This window comes from Dasypus novemcinctus, chromosome 31 (genome assembly GCF_030445035.2).
Source record: "Dasypus novemcinctus isolate mDasNov1 chromosome 31, mDasNov1.1.hap2, whole genome shotgun sequence".
Taxonomy (NCBI): Eukaryota; Metazoa; Chordata; class Mammalia; order Cingulata; family Dasypodidae; genus Dasypus; species Dasypus novemcinctus.
In genome coordinates, this window is record NC_080703.1 from 45,809,474 (window position 1) to 45,825,822 (window position 16,349).

General features: G+C 40.7%; 1 pseudogene; it reads right to left on the minus strand.

Annotated features, from left to right (window-relative positions):
* The window catches only part of LOC131277014 (zinc finger protein 334-like), a 266,430-nt pseudogene that overhangs the window by 197,724 nt on the left and 52,357 nt on the right, over positions 1-16,349 (minus strand).

Consider the following 16,349-nt stretch of genomic DNA (forward strand, 5'->3'; position numbering starts at 1 on the left):
TGGAGGTGTGTGTGTGTGGAGGAGTCATGGATGAGCTCCACTGAACAACAGCAGGGGCCTGGAAGCATCCTAAAGGCCTACCCTTCCTCTTAGGGGCTGTGCCTCTCAGAAGTCCCAGGAAACCTCCTAGGAGAAGGGGGTCTGGATGAAGGGGTTAGATTTGTTTGATTTATTTTCCCTCAGGAGACCCTGCAGTCCCATCCCCAGCACAGCTCATTGAGTAGGCACACTACTATCTCCAGCCACCTCTCCAACTTTTGCTGAGGCTGAAGGCTGAGAACCACCCACTTCTTCTGAACATGACCCGACCCCATGCCCATCTCAGAGCAGGAGGGTCTGGAGGTGAGCAGGTGTCCTGAGAAAGAAGGAAAGTGACAGTCTGAAGAAACATTCAGGACTATGACTTTTCATGAAAGTGACAATGGGCTGGAAGAATAAAGGACCCCAACCAGGGTAGAAGTCAGGAAGGGGTCCTGCTGGTACTGGAGGGGGGGTGGTCACTGTTTGTCAGATGTGTGGCAATAATCTTTGAGCTTCTGTGGTGTGGTGGCCAAGGCAGAAAGTCCCTGGGCCTGGTCAAGCTTTGGGAGCAATAGGCAAATTGTCCAGGTCAGACCTGCCTTCTGTCTGGGCCCATGCATGATGTCCCCATCTCCTGGCACTTCCCACATGCTCTTGCTGCCACTGGCAGACACTGGAACATTTGTAGACTGTTCAGGTGGCTCCATCCTTCACCTTGACCTGAACCCCCTTGCAAGAGCCAAACCCCTGCCTCTCCTTGTTCTCCTCCCTTTGTGGCTCTTCTGGAACCCATGGCCAGAGACTCAGATCTCAGGCCTGGACCTTTGACTGATGATCTGGCCACAGTTGGGCACACCCTGGCATCTCTACCCAAGTCTCCAGCCCTTTCCTTTTGCCACCACTCTAGGTTGAGCCCCAATCATGGAACCAGCACTTCTCTTCCTCTTGAGGCCATGCCCATTTGTGGCCTAAGTCAGAGGTTCACACTATGTGCTACATGGATTCAAACTCATATGACCCAGTGTAAATGGTACCTAGGTCAGTTCACAGGGTCAGATTCTTCATGTACTCTCATCAGATTATGTAAGGCTATCTGCGTGTTGAGGTTTGGGTTAATACAAATAACTCCTCCCTTGGTGGGGTTACAGAATGCCTGGGGCTGACTCAGGCCTTGCAGGTAGGTGTCTGGGCCTGGGGAGATGGCAGTATGGGAATGGGAAGCACAAGGAACAAGGAAGCCTGGGGTACTGTAGCACTAGGCAGGTCCTTGGCAGTCCAGGACAGGGACACCAAGGCCTTGGGTATCAGCTCCATCTTCCCAGGCTCCATCCTGGGAATAAAGTAGTGACATTCAGTGTCTTGGAATTTGATTCAGATTATGCAGACCTGCCCTTGGAGAAGCCCTAGAATTAAGTCCTCAAGTTGGAGGGAGTGAAGTGACTAAACTCTCTGGCTCTGGCCATGACTCCTGGTACTACAATGGCAGGTCAGACCATGAGTAAGAGAGGCCTAAAGAAAAGAAAAGGAAGACAAATTCAGAGAAGACAAAGGATGTTGATGAAAGGAAGAAGTGAAAGGTAAAGAGCAGGGGCCTGGTTTGTTGGCCCTGCCACCACTGGGGATAACCCCAAGTATGGGTCTGCTTTTTCCATAGGAAAACCTGGAATGTAGCAAAAAGCAAAAAAAAAATGTTAATTGTTTCTGGTCTGAGTTTATTAATTTTCTTTTCTAGGCCAGCCTAGAAAAGATTTTGTCAGCCTGGAAAAGGATTTTTGTCTCATAACTTCATTTTGCCACTTAGAAACTGAGGCAGGAATATTTAAATTCCTAGCTGTTTCCAGTCTGGAGTGAGAATCCAGCAGCTCCATGGCCCTCCTTACCTTGAGGTTGCCTCATAGGAAGATAAGAAAAGGAGCCCTAAGTCAGATAAAGACACCATGGACTTTGATCCTGAGAAGAAGACAGAGGGCTATAAGAGGGAGCCAACCTCAACCAGGTCAGTTTCAGGATTTCATCCAGACATTTCTACATCATCACAGCTTGTCTTTTAATGTGAGATTTGACAGAATGCACTTTAGCTTTTAGGAAGAAGTACAGAAAGGAAGACAATGGGCATTTTATTTTCTCTTCCAGGGCCTCACCAAGTGTCACTGCATCACAGTTTCCTGCCATCTTCCTTTTTGATTTTCTTTTTAACAAACCACAAGCTAAGAATTATTTATGTATTTTTAAAGACTTGCTATAAAAAGAAAGCATGACACAGAGACTAACCTCACCAAAAAAGTCTAGACTATCTTCTATCTGACCTTTACAGAAAAGAAAATCCAATCATTTGTTTAAAAGTTTTATATATCTGTCTTTACAATCTCAAATAGATCAAATTTAGAAGACTGTTCCCAGCTAAATCAACCTCCTAAGAGATAGACCTGTAAACCAAAGTGCAGATAATTCCATCTGTGAAGAAGGGAGGTCTCACTTATGTTCAGGTCATTACTACCTGGTGTCAAGCCCATTTAAAGGCCCAAAAGACAGCTCTGAACTTATTGTAAGCATGCACTTGGAGCAAAGAAAGTTGAATATTCTTGATGAAGTTTCTGTCATGATCTCTGAAAGAGATCACTGTATGCAAGGGATGGTGTTTGACTAGTATTCCCAACTAAAAATTCTTTTGGTATCGTGCCCCATTGTATGTCACACACACAATTCACAGCTTTTACAGTAGAAGTGGGGATATATGTACTTACCATGAAGGATGCCTCTTCCTAGTGACCCAAATGTGCTGTGTTTAGGGTGCATCTCACAGATTGCAAGGGATTTTAAACACTAGGGCCCATATGCACAACATCACAGACAGGTTGGGGGTTCTGAGATTGGTTACTCAGACCACCAAAACTCACATAGCCATGCTGGTTTCCCCAAAGGAAAGACTTGGAATACTCAAGTATCTTGGTATCCATGTGTGGTATTTTCCTGTCTGACACTCAAATAGTCAGATAGACAAGGTCAGTGAAAAGTTTGCTTTTTGACAAGGTTGATTTTAGGTTCGAGCATCTCCAATTAACAGGGGTGTAAAAGTTTCTATTGTATGCAGTAATTTGTGACAGGAGTGCTCTTTCTAGCAATGCTTCCCTCCCATATTTAGAGACATTGCCATGGTGAACAAGTAGGACTTATGATGAAGGCCTTAGCTCTAAGCCCCAGTGACCCACAGAAGAAGACTGCCCTCAGGTGGCAAAGAAACGGAAGGAGGAATTGGAAGATTTTTCCACTGCCTCGGGTGGCCTCAGCCACTTGGGGAATTGCAGGGAGTCTCCAGAGCCCCACCTCTCATCCCAAAGCCCCTGCTATCTGTAGGAACAAGGACACTCACAGTTCCCATCTTAGAGGGAATCTCTTCCCAGGTGAAGATGCCTTCAGATGGCCTGTCTCCAAGCCCATGGTCTCCCAGTCTACATTGGGGCTTATGGCTGGGGTTTCCTATGAGAGCATATCTGATCTGAGCCCCAACTTGGTTCTGACTGCTAAGAGGAAATTCCAAATGACAGTGAGTGTGTCCTGCATGAAGGCAGAAAGTTGGGCCAGGTGGAACCTTGGTACACACAGCTCCTGCAGGCCCAGTCCTCAGGGCAGATATCAGCTTTCTGCCTTGGGTGGTTCCCAGTTGGGCTCTGGGGATGGAGCCTGTCAAGTGACAGGTGCTGTGCTCAATCAAGGGTATCCAATAGCAGGAATGCTGCAGCCACACTGATGGGAGGATGATGGGTGGGATGGGTGGACATGATGGGAGGGGAGGGGTGGGGGAAGCCCAGTTGGGGCTCTCTAGATGTCCAGATCAGGCTCAATAGAAGACAGAAGTTCCTGTGTATAGATGAAAAATAAAGCCTCTGGCTTCCTCCCTTGTCTGCTGGTTCAAGCATGCTGAGTTAATGGGGCCCTGACCAGACTTGGTGGTAGACAGCATCCAAAGGAAGGCCTAGAAGGGCAGGACACCTCACTGCTGGGTGAGATGGCAAGTGTGAAGGTAGCTCCCCTTGAGAAGTTGAAGAAATCTCGGTCCAGGCAGGGGCCAGCATAGGCTGGTGATGGGGTTGCACATGGTATTTCAGTGGAATTGGGGCACCTTCCAGAGACTGAGCAGGGATGGGCAGGGTCAGGTAGTGCTGCAGGACAGAAGGCACAAAACCCTGAATATCTGACCTGGTGGTGTGTTGGAAATCAAGGGGAGCCATGCCTCCTTGGAACCCTTATGGTGATTGTGTTTGACTCGGGGTAGGGACCTAAGCCTCTGGTCTACCTGAGAGGGAGATGGACACTGATGGGCCTGCTCACCTTGAGCCTTGTGGCCACTGCACTTGCACTTGGAGTGTGAGCATTAGCAAGACTGGAAGTCTACCACAGCAGCTTGGATGTCTGACATAAATTTCTGTTGAGAAAGAAATAAGTAATTTATTATAAATTGTGCTTTTTTAATAGCCACATTTCTTAGCACATACCTGTCACCTGGTGAACTCTGAGTCATGGTGAGGAATGTTTTTAGATTCTATCCTGGTCCACACTGACTCAGATTTGTATTGAGGTCCTTATCCTGTCACTTTTCCTGGGTCCCACAGTTTGCAGTGTGCCACAGTGTCCTCAGACCCAAGAGACAATGATATGGTCAATACACATTCTAGTTGCAGACCCACGATAGAGGGGATGCCACACCTTCAGAGGAATCAGGTCACAGGTTCTGTATGGCATGCTGACTTGAATTCTTCTGGTTCTCATATGTCACACTCTCCTCCTCTCCCACCTACTGTCAATCTGCAATGTGGTATCACTAAAGTCAGCAAAGCTTTCCCTTCTCATGACTACGTCCTTTCTTCTCTTCTAGTTCCCTCTAATTTCTGGATTCTGATGCCTTCGCATTTCTCTGTCTAGAAATATTTTAATTGTGGTAAAATATACATAACAAAATTATTTTAACCATTTATAAGTTCATAATTATGTGACATTAAGTACACTGACAGTTTTGTTTAATATCTAACACTGTTTTTTTCCAGAAACTCACTATTCCAAACAGAAACACATTAAGCAAAATCCTCCCCACCCACCACCCACTGGTCACCACTCATCTGCTTACAGTCTTTACAAATTTGCTTATTCTATGTATTTCATATAAAAATCATGCAATATTTTTCTTTTTGTATTTGGCTTATTTCACTCAGCATGGTGTATTTGAGCTCATCCCTGCTGTAGCAGATATATTTTTTAAAAGCAGTTTTAGGGATTGTGGAAAGATGGCACTACACTCGCAGGCAGGGCTAAATTCTTTCACAAAACCAATGGAGAAGTATCCAAAAGATGCCTGTGGACACAGCTTTGAGGGTCAGCAGAGTAGGACAGTGCTACAGAACTCCCAGGAGGGTGAGGGACAGAGTGGAAAACAAACTCAAAACAACAAACATGAGTTACCAACTCCCTGCAGTGGCTGGGGAGGGTTTGCCTGCCCACTCCCAAGATATTAAGTTGGGGTAAAACCCCTGGCTCACTGACGCTGACAGAGAGGGGAACAGAAATCTTTCTCCATGTCGGCTACTTCAAGGGAAAGTGGAGGAGGAGTTGGAAAGATTTCCTTTGGTGAATTTGGCCAGCAGAGCCTACTTTAAATCTCTGCTCTGGAAATTCAACAAAGGAACACAGGAAAGCTCAGACTGAAACAGCTCTGTGGAAAGGTGCACTGATGAGCAACACTTGCTCACTAGTCTGGAAAATGCATGGACAAAAACTGTTTTTGGTCATCTCTGTATCCTAACACATGAGGGAAAATCTGTGCCCTGTTAGTGAGTCCCTGGACTGATTTTCATAATTTAAACTGGGCAATGAAGATTTAGGATAAGTTGAATGATATATTAAAGAAGTGCTGTGAAACAAAATAGGCAAGAGGGAGAAATTGGCCAACAGAGAAATTAACAAACATATTCAGATGCTTAGATATCAGCAAAAATTTACAAGTCATAGTAGGAAACAGAAAAAGATGGCCCCATGAATGGATCAAACTAAATATTCTGAAGAGATACAGGATTTAGGACAATTAATCAGAGATAATCTCACAACTCTCCTGTCATTTCAAATAATTTAAAGACGATATGACTAAAGAGACTAGTAATGGAAGGAATTGTAGCATTGATGTGGAGAAAGTGTTTATGGTAGTTGCGGAGGGAAGGGAGAGGGAAAAAGAGATGTGATGTGGGGGCATTTTCAGGACTTGGCATTGTCCTAAATGATATTGCATGGAGAGATGCTGGACATTATATAACCTGCCATAACCCACTGAATGTACTGTGGGAGAGGTAAACTACACTGTCAACTACCATCCATGTGGTACAGCAGTGCTCCAAAATGTATTCACCAGATGAAATTAATGTGCCACAATGATGAAAAATGTTGTTGATGTGGAAGGAGTGCGGTGGGGGGTGGATATATGGGAACCTGTTATGTTTTTTAATGTAATGTTTTGCGTGATCTATTAACTTTAAAAAATAAAATAAATTTTTTCTTATCCCTCTCCCCCCCCCCCCCGCCCCAATAAAAGAAGATACTGGCTGAGCATAAAGAACAATTTGAAAGCCTGCAAAGAATAGTAACAGATCTAATGGGAATGAAAGAAATGATGGATGAGATTAAAAAGACAATAGAGGCACATAAGAGCAGATTTGAATTGCTCAAAGGCAGAATTAGTGATTTTGAAATTGGAACATATGAACTGGAAAAGACAGAAGAACCGAAAGAGAATAAGAGAATGGACAAAATGGAGCAGAATCCCAGGGAATGAATGATAAAGCAAAATACACAAACATTCACATTATCAGTGCCCTAGAAAGATAAAAGAATGGAAAAGGGGTAGAAAGAAATAATTACTGAGAACTTCCCAAATCCTTATGAAAGACATAAACATCAATATCCAAGAAGGGCAATGCACAACAAACAGAATAAATCTGAAGAGACCTACCCTGAGACAACCCCTATTCAGAAAGACAAATATCACTGATGGAGGATTCTGAAAGCAACAAGAGGAAATTAAAGCATCACATACAAGGGAAACTCAATAAGATTAAACACTAACTTTCATCAGGAACCATGGAGGCAGGAAGAAAGTGGTATGATGTATTTGAAGTACTGGAAGAGAAAAACTGTAGTCAAGAATTTTATATATGACAAAACTGAGTTCAAATCTTCACAGAGAAAAGACTTGATAGAACACACTACCAAAATACAAGAATTACAATAGATACTAAAGGGAGTGCTGCAGATAGAAAGGGGGGAAAAAGGGTGAGAGATTTGGAGAAGAGTATAGAAGTGAATATTATTAGGAAGGGTATATTAAAGGGTAAAAACGGATAATAGAACAGTATTACTACAGAGAGCTAAAGGACAAAATGGATGAAGTAACAAGTACTTTTATTGTAATAGCATTGAATACTAATGGATTGAACTTCCTCATTAAAAGACATAGACTGATATAATGGATAAAAAACTATGAACCATCTATATGTTGTCTACAAGAGACCTATCTCATAAGGTCACAACCAGGTTAAACATGAAAGGTTTGGGGAGCTGATGTGATCAATGGTGGAGCACTGGCTTTCCACACTCCCACATAAGAGGTCTTGGGTTCAATCACTGGCCCCAGCACCTAAAAAAAAAAAGTTAAAGGTTGGAAAAAGATATTCCATGCAAATAGCAACAAAAAAGGACTGGAGTAGTTATACTACTAATGGACAAAATAGATTTCAAATGTAAAACTGTTAAAAGGGATGAAGGTTATTATGTATTATAAAAGGGACAATTCACCAAGAAGAAATAACTATACTAAATATTTATGCACCTAACCTGAATTACCCAAAGAGACATGATGCAAACACTGAGAAAATTGAAGGGAGAAATAGATATTAATATTTGGAGAGTTTAATATACCACACTCAGTATTAGATAGAATATCTGGACAGAGGATAAATAAATAGAGAAGATGAATAATATGATAAGTGAACTAGACCTAACAGATATCTATAAAAGAATGTATCCCCAAAGAACAGTATATACATTCTTTTCAAGTGCTCATGGATCCTTCTCCAATATAGACTATATTTTGGGTAAAAACACAGGTCCAAATAAAATTTAAAAGTTTGAAATTATACAAAACACTTTCTCTAATCATAACAAAATGAAGCTGGAACACAAGAATGGATGGAAAAGGGGAAAGCCATAAATATATGGTGATTAAACAACATACACTTAAATGATCAGTGGGCCAAAGAAAAATTACATGAGAATCCAGAAAATAACTTGAGACAAATGAAAATGAGAAGACAACATATCAAAACCTATGGGACTCCATAAAGGCAGTACTGAGATGGAAATTTATAGCCCTCAATGCTTACCTTAAAAATGAAGAAAGAGATAAACATGAAGATCTAACTGCACACCAGGAGGACCTAGAAAAAGAACAGTCAACTAATCCCGAAGCAAGCTGAAGCAAAGAAATAGTAAAGATCAGAGCAGAAAGAAATAAAATTGAGAAGATAAACAAAATTTTTTGAGAAGATAAACAAAATCAATAACACTTAGCTAGACTGACAAAGAAAGAAAAAGACACAAATAAAATAAGAAATGAGAGAGAGGGGACATTTCAACTGAACACAGAAATAAGAGAGATCATAAAAGGATACAATGAACAACTGTATGTCAAAAAAGTAGACAGTGTAGATGAGATGGACAAACTCTTATAAATATATGAACCACCTACATTGACCCTAGAAGAAACAGAAGACCTCAACAAACCAATCATAATTGAAGAGATTGAAACAGTCATCAAAAACCTCCCAAAGATTAAAAGCCCAAGACTAGATGATTTCAAAGGGTGAATTCAATCAGTATATAAAGATGATCTAATGTCAATCTTGCTCAAGCTCTTCCAAAAATTGAACAGGGGAGAATGCTACCAAACTCATTCTAGGATGCCAACATCACCATAATACCCAAATCAGGTAAAGATAGTACAAAAACAAAAAAACAAAAAACACCCACACAAAATTACAGACCAGTATCAATGAATATAAGCAAAAATACTCCACAAAATTCTTGCAAACAGAATCCAAAAGCACATTACAAGAATCATACAAGTGATCAAATGGGTTATATTCCAGGTATGCAAGGGTGGCTCAACACAAGAAAATCAATTAGTGTTAGAGTTTCCCTCTTACAAAGTTTGCAATGATTAACAGGGCATAAGACTGTGACTCCATTATGATTTTTTAATTACTTTTTAAAATAAATTAATTTATTTTTAATGTTACATTAAAAAAATATGACGTCCCCATATCCTCCTACCCCCCTCACCCCACTCCTCCCATAACCACAACCTCCTCCATCATCATGGGACATTCATTGCATTTGGTGAATACATCTCAGCACTGCTGCACCAGATGGTCAATGGTCCACATTATAGTTTACACTCTCCCCCAGTCCACCCAGTAGGCCATGGGATGACATACAATGTCCAGTAACTGTCCCTGCAATACCACCCAGGACTCCTCCAAGTCCTGAAAATGCCCCCACATCACATCTCTTCTTCCCATTCCCACCCTCAGCAGCTACCATGTCGACTTTCTCCATCTCAGTGTTACATTTACTTCCACTACTAATCACATTAGTTCCAAAATAGAGTATTAGTAAATCCACTCTAATCCATACTCTATCCCTCCATTCTGTGGACCCTTGGATGGCTATGTCCACTCCACCCCTCTATTGAGAGGGTGCCTTGACTTCACTTGGAGGATGGATGCAATTCTCCTGTTTGCAGTTGTAGGGACTCTTGGATCCCTGGTGTAGTGGTTGACCTTCTTCACCTCCCTGTTAGCTGGCTGGGGTAAGTCCAAGAAACCAGAGGGTAGGAGTTGCAAGTCTGCTGAGGCTCAGGGCCTGGCTATCACATGGGCAGTCCAGAGATTCAGGTCCCCCAAGTCTACACTAAACCCCAGCACCAACCACAGGTCCAGTAAAGTGCCAGGAGAGGCTTGTGAACAAAGATCACACCTGAGTCGAACTCTATCACACTCAGGACCACAAACTCCAAAGTAGGGCCAACTGACATGGCACTGAAGTCCATCTGCCATGACCATAGAACCTGTGGGTCTCTGTAGCCCTCAGAAGAACCAATACCTGGGGTTTTATCTACTTTAGCTGTCTCTGGGACTCTGCTGAGGTGTGCATAAGGGCAAGCCCTCTGATGATTGATTAAGAAGTCAATGTGCAGGGTACAGCATATTTCCCCCCAAGGACGAGCCATATCACCGTGGGAATGGAGCAGATAAGGATCTTCATCAGGCCACCAGACTCTGCATGCCAAGAATATCCTACCTCCTGGCCCACTACTCCCAAGTCATGAATGAGAAGAATTTACTTTTACAAGCCGTCCAAACCTCCTCCTCATGGACTAGTGTTTCTCTGCCTATTTTTGTACTGTATAAAGTCATATCCACCACATTTCATGAGCAGGCTGAAGTCTAATCTTCAGAACCCCTCTAATGGAAGAGTTTCCCAATAAATTTGCTGCCTGCCTGCAATCCTTAGTCTGTCTCCTGGTGAGCACTGTTTTTTCTCTAACATTTGGTGCTGAAAACTCAGCTCTGGGACTATGTTGAGACTGATTGATTGGTGAGGAGTTTCCACTCTGCCGCTGTTGAATGCCCATCCAACACCAGACATTGAATCTCAGCTGGGTGAGTTAAGGATTTCTCCACAGGAGGATCCTGCTGTCTCTCTCTCTCTTTTATCCATTGTCCACAACAACCTACTGATTAAAAACCTAGTGCTAGGTCAGGATCCTCAGTGTTCCCCAAGGGCCACAGCAAACAAAAGACCTGTGTTTTCATGGGAAGAGACCCGTGGCTCTTGAGACATCCAGTCCCAAGTGCAGTCTCCTGTTTCCTTGGAGATATCTGACTGATTCAGGTATGCCTGTCTCAGAACCTCCCCTATGCTAGAGATCCTTAGTCTCACCCAGGCCACCTAAAAAGGGGAATTCAATTTTGCCACACCCACAAAACCATGCCTCTGGGCTGTCTCCTTCAAAACCTTAAAATGTTGTACCCAAAAGGAGACATCCGACCCAAAAATCTCATTTTCTGCTTGACCTCTGTGTGGCTGCAATACCAATTGGACAATGTAAGTCAATGATGAGAAAATGCACTTAATTCTCAAGTTCTCTGAGACTTAAAGAACTTTATCCAGCATAGTGGCAGACTTGTGAGATTCCTTACACTCAGGCCTTCTCTTACCTTTGTTTCCACCACTCCCTCTGTCAATCCTGTTCTTCTAAAAAAAAAAAAAAATCCTGTTCTTCTTTTACATCAAAAACCTCCTCAAAAGCTTTCTTTTTTCTCCTTTCTGTCCCCTAAATCCCCAAAAAACCTCGACTGTAATCCAGCTGGTCAGGCTCCCCCTTCAACTCCTCCATATATACTTTGGACATCACCTCCACCCCACCCTCCTCATCCTCTGACTCCCCTTCCTCATTGTCACTGCTTTCTGCCCCAACTTTTTCCTCTCCTCATTCAGGCACGAGGGTTGGATCTCTTCATAAAAAAGTAGTTCTTGCCTAAATTGAAATGAATAGCTTGTTTTTCTTCACAGAAAGAAATGAAAGATGTGAAACTTTAATAGAAAGTTTGTATTGTTCAAGAAAAGTATGATTTTCCTAGGATGGGATGGCTGGTTTTCATAAAATCTGAATGGAAGTATGTAGGACAAGACTGGAATGAATATGGCAAGTTGTAGAAGGTATTGTGGTGGCATTAGTTAAGGGAATGTGTTCTGTGAAAGTGGAATTTGTCTTGAAATGAAGCAACAATGCTCTATATGGTTATAAATAGTTATAAGAGGTTTGTAGAAGCATTGCTTAAACTGAAACATTCAAATGGTTAATTAGAGGAAGTCACTATTAAACAGAAACTGAATTGATGCAGAACAGGAAAACCTGTCAGAGGCCACTTCAATCTGAATATTAAAGTGGTGATAGGGAGAAGATAATTTAGATTCCATTGGGAATCTTAGGTTTTCATAAAATAATGGGGAAAGTAGTTTTTCCTGCACTGCTAAAATAAAATACCTGTTAACTAATGTAATCATGGTAATTGTATGTTGTAAGAATTTGCTTTAAGACAGTTCCCAAAATCATTTTAATAACATATGTATGTAGGGTGTATAGAATATATTTTTATTGTTAAGGAAAGAGACAGTTATTTTGTCCTAAGATCAAATTGGGTATATTAAGAAAAGTTAAAATATAAAACAAAATCGGAATGAATACAGAATTTTTTTGTAGTTCAAGTTGAGTAAAATTTATTGGGTCTATCTATAAAGTTTCAAAAGCTGTAATATCAAATAGCATACTGATGCAAAGTTAAAATTTTGTTCTCTCTCTGTTAAAATAACAAAAAGCAAATCAGTGGTCTGTTTCAGCAAAAGTTTGGAAAATGTTTTTCTCCTGACTAATCAATATACAAAAGAAAAATCTCTTTTTATCAAAATAGCTTTATATACTCTAACCCTATCATTTCCTTGGCTGTTAAAAAATAATCACTTTTAAAAGAACATAATGTTCAAAACCTGTCTTCTCAGAGTCAAGTCCTGAAATATATCTTTCACCTTGGGAAATAATGTAACAGTTGAGTTCATTTGCTATATTATAAGTTGGATGGAAAGAGTTTAAAAGTATTATGAAATTAAAAGGGGTTCTTTAACTCTCTGTTAATCAAAGTAGTATCAGTAAAATGCTCATATGAATACTGAAAAGAGTGCATCAAATTCCTGAAAACCTAAAAAATGTTTTGGCATAATATTAGCTAAAGTATAATGTTGCTTAGTTACTACTTTTTAAAAAGTTTTAGGAGGTACAGGAATTGAACCTTGGACCTTGTATGAGAAGCAGCTATTTAATCAACTGAGCTATACCTGCTGCCCTGTTTACAACTTAATACCATTCTAGGTAAAGAAAAAATATAATTTAAATTATTTGAAGGAATTTTATTGTTCATTATATTTATATTTCACTTTTAAATAGGATAAGAGCATTTAACGCATACGTGGATTCAAATTACACAATTCCTATTACATAGCTCTTATTTCATTGTGCATGTATTTTATTTTTTGAAATTCTGCACAAAATAACACAACTGTTTTTATTTTGCTTTTTGATATGTCCACATTTGACCTACACACTCTTCCTTTTGCTTAGTGATGAATAAGAAAAGACTTAAGGAAAAGAACTATTAGTTGCCCTATCTTTCCCTGTCATTCTGTCATTTTCATTAGTGTTTGACTAACAGAGTAAGAAATATATGATAAGGTTTACTGGTTGTTTCATGGTTTTAGAAGGCCATTCCCTTCCTTCTACCTAGGAAGTAAGCTCTAATTTAATGAAAGTGTGGCCTCTTGGAAATGTTAGCATCCTTTTACTCACAGAGGTAACATGCTTACCTTTATACTCACATTCAGCCTTGCTGATCTTCCACCCATAATAGCTTCATTGCAATCTTGTACTGCCGGGATGTTGTTAATACTACATACTAATAGGGTGGCAAGGAGTGGTAGATAAGCATTTTGTGTATATCTCCTCTGCTTCACTCCCTTTCTGTATTAACTAATAGAACACAAGTTCAAAGGTAAAATGGTTAAGAATTTCAGGATGATGAGAGCAAAGCATTAAAAAAAAAAAAAGCACAGAGTTCTTCTGAGCATGATTCCTGTGCAGGTGCACAGGTCCAGGAAGTTGACCTTGGCTCTGACTTCTTGCAACTGAAATAAAATCCAATCAAAAGCTGTCATCAAAGATGTCACGGGTTTGGTAATAAAACTGGGCATCATGGATGTGTAAGTAGTGATGCATGTCAAAATGCTCTCTTTTTCATAATGTGATAAGTTTGGGTAGGGTATTTACCCAGACACTGTTGGAAAAAGGCTCCAAATAGGAAGGTTCTAATTTTCTCTGAAGTGAGTTACTATGGTAAACAAATTAACAAATTTGAATTTTCAATGATCAGTTCTCCTCTTTCTTCAATGAGAACTTTTGTTTAATGTTCTATTTCCAAATCCTTTCCTCTGACTTACTTGTTACCATCATGCCACAGCCAGTTTTCAGACATTTTAATGTTGAGAAATACTGTGTGTGGATGCCAGTCATGATGCTGCATGTTTATTTCCTCTACTTCTGACAAGAAGTTTCTTTCCACAAGAAAGTAATCAGATTTGTGTAAGTTATGATTCTCACTTCCTGCCTCAAAAATATTTCAGTTAATCCTTTCACCTCTTTCTGATCCAGAGAATCCTCTTTTAGTTTTACTTTGGATGAAATGGTACCTCTTCCTCACTGTCCAGGAAAAATTGGTCTCTCCCTCTGTGCTGTTCTTTGCTCCTCTCTCTGTGTGGAAATTACTGGTTTATAATATAATGATAGATTTCTATGTCTGTCTTTTCCCCTGGGATTTCAAATATCCCCAGGGTAGGAATAGGATAATTTTCCTTTCTATGTCCCTGCTGCTTATGAAAGTGTCAAGCACATGGTCAACTTAAAAGGGAAACACTTAACAGCTCTTTATTCTTTTGGGCATTTTCTCACATTTTAGTCCTAGCATTTTTCTCAGTTGTGATGGCATGTGTATTTAGCTGTTGAAAATGAAAAGTAAAGATTGTCTCTTCAAAAGCTGATATGCTCTTTTAAAGGCCTCTTGTTAACCACTCTGCATAGTCATTTCAATGAACTTAAGCTCTTAAGAGTTAAAAGGGGGAAAACAGACTTGGCCCAGTGGTTAGGGAATTCGTCTACCACATGGGAGGTCTGCAGTTCAAACCCTGGGCCTCCTTGACCCATGTGGAGCTGGCCCATGCGCAGTGCTGATGTGCGGAAGGAGTGCTGCACCACCCAGGGGTGTCCCCCGTGTAGGGGAGCCCCACGTGCAAGGAGTGCACCCATAAGGAGAGCCGCCCAGTGTGAAAGAAAGTGCAGCCTGCCCAGGAATGGTGCCACCCACACTTCCCTTCCCATGCCACACACTTCCCGCGCCACACACTTCCCATGCCACTGACAACAACAGAAGCAGGCAAAGAAACAAGATGCAGCAAACAGACACAGAGAACAGACAACCGGGGGAGGGGGAAGGGAATTAAATAAATAAATAAATCTTTAAAAAAAAAGAGTTAAAAGGTTTAAAGACATTTGACTTTCCCCAATTTTTAAAAAATTATCATTACTATTATTATTTTACTTTAATGGCACACATAGCTACTGATAAAATACATTTAAAGCACCTGCCTGGTGAGAACTAACATAGGGATCTTTATCCTTTATGTCCTCCACCTGGATTCTAAGTGTCCAATTGTCTGGATTGAAATGGGCCTAGAATTGTCCCCAAGAGAAGTTACTGTCTCCTGCTGCTCTCCTGGTCATCTATACAGGTAGGCAATGACCTTCTGTTCATGCATATTTTAGTTCATCCTACAAACCCTACCTGAACTCAATTCATGATCAAGGGATATGAGTTGCCCATAGTTTGCAACATGATATTTGCACTTTACATAGTTGTCAAAGCAAAACTCTAAATGTTTTTCTGACCAATATTTATCAAAATCAAGAAATAATATTTATAGAAGTTGATTTGAAGCAAGGCAGTTTTGCAGTTCACATGTTAATCTTTCAATACTTAATAGAATTTTCCCTTTCACTGTCATCTGCTTTCTTCCTCGTTATTGTTAAATTGTTGTTGATACATTATGATAAAAGTAATGTAGTCCATTTGTTCTCTAGTTCTGCTGGAAAACTCTAAAAATCCTTCTTAGTCCAGACCATTAGATTGCTGAGTGTATGCACCTCATTATTGTGGTCTTTTGTAGACCCAAATGTATGGACTGGGTAAGTGGTATAATTTGGAGATTGAGAGCTTGGGGTTTGGAGATAGATATTTCTGATTTGAACCCTGCTCTTAATCTGAGACCTTCCTCTTGCTCTCTGTATGACCATTGTCACTTCCCCTGACCACTCTAAGGCTCAGCTCTCCCTCCCATAATTAAAATAAGGTAAGATGATTCCTGACAGGATTGTGAACACCACTAAAGGAATAATTTATATATTGTAGTGAACACAGTGTCTCACCTAGTAAGTGCTCAACATAAAACTATGGGCAACTTGGTATATTGTCATTGTTCTACATGGGGTAACACTATATGGCAGAGTTCCCCTAATCATGGTAGAGATGTTGCCGAGAATACTCATTCATTCATTTATTCAACAAGCA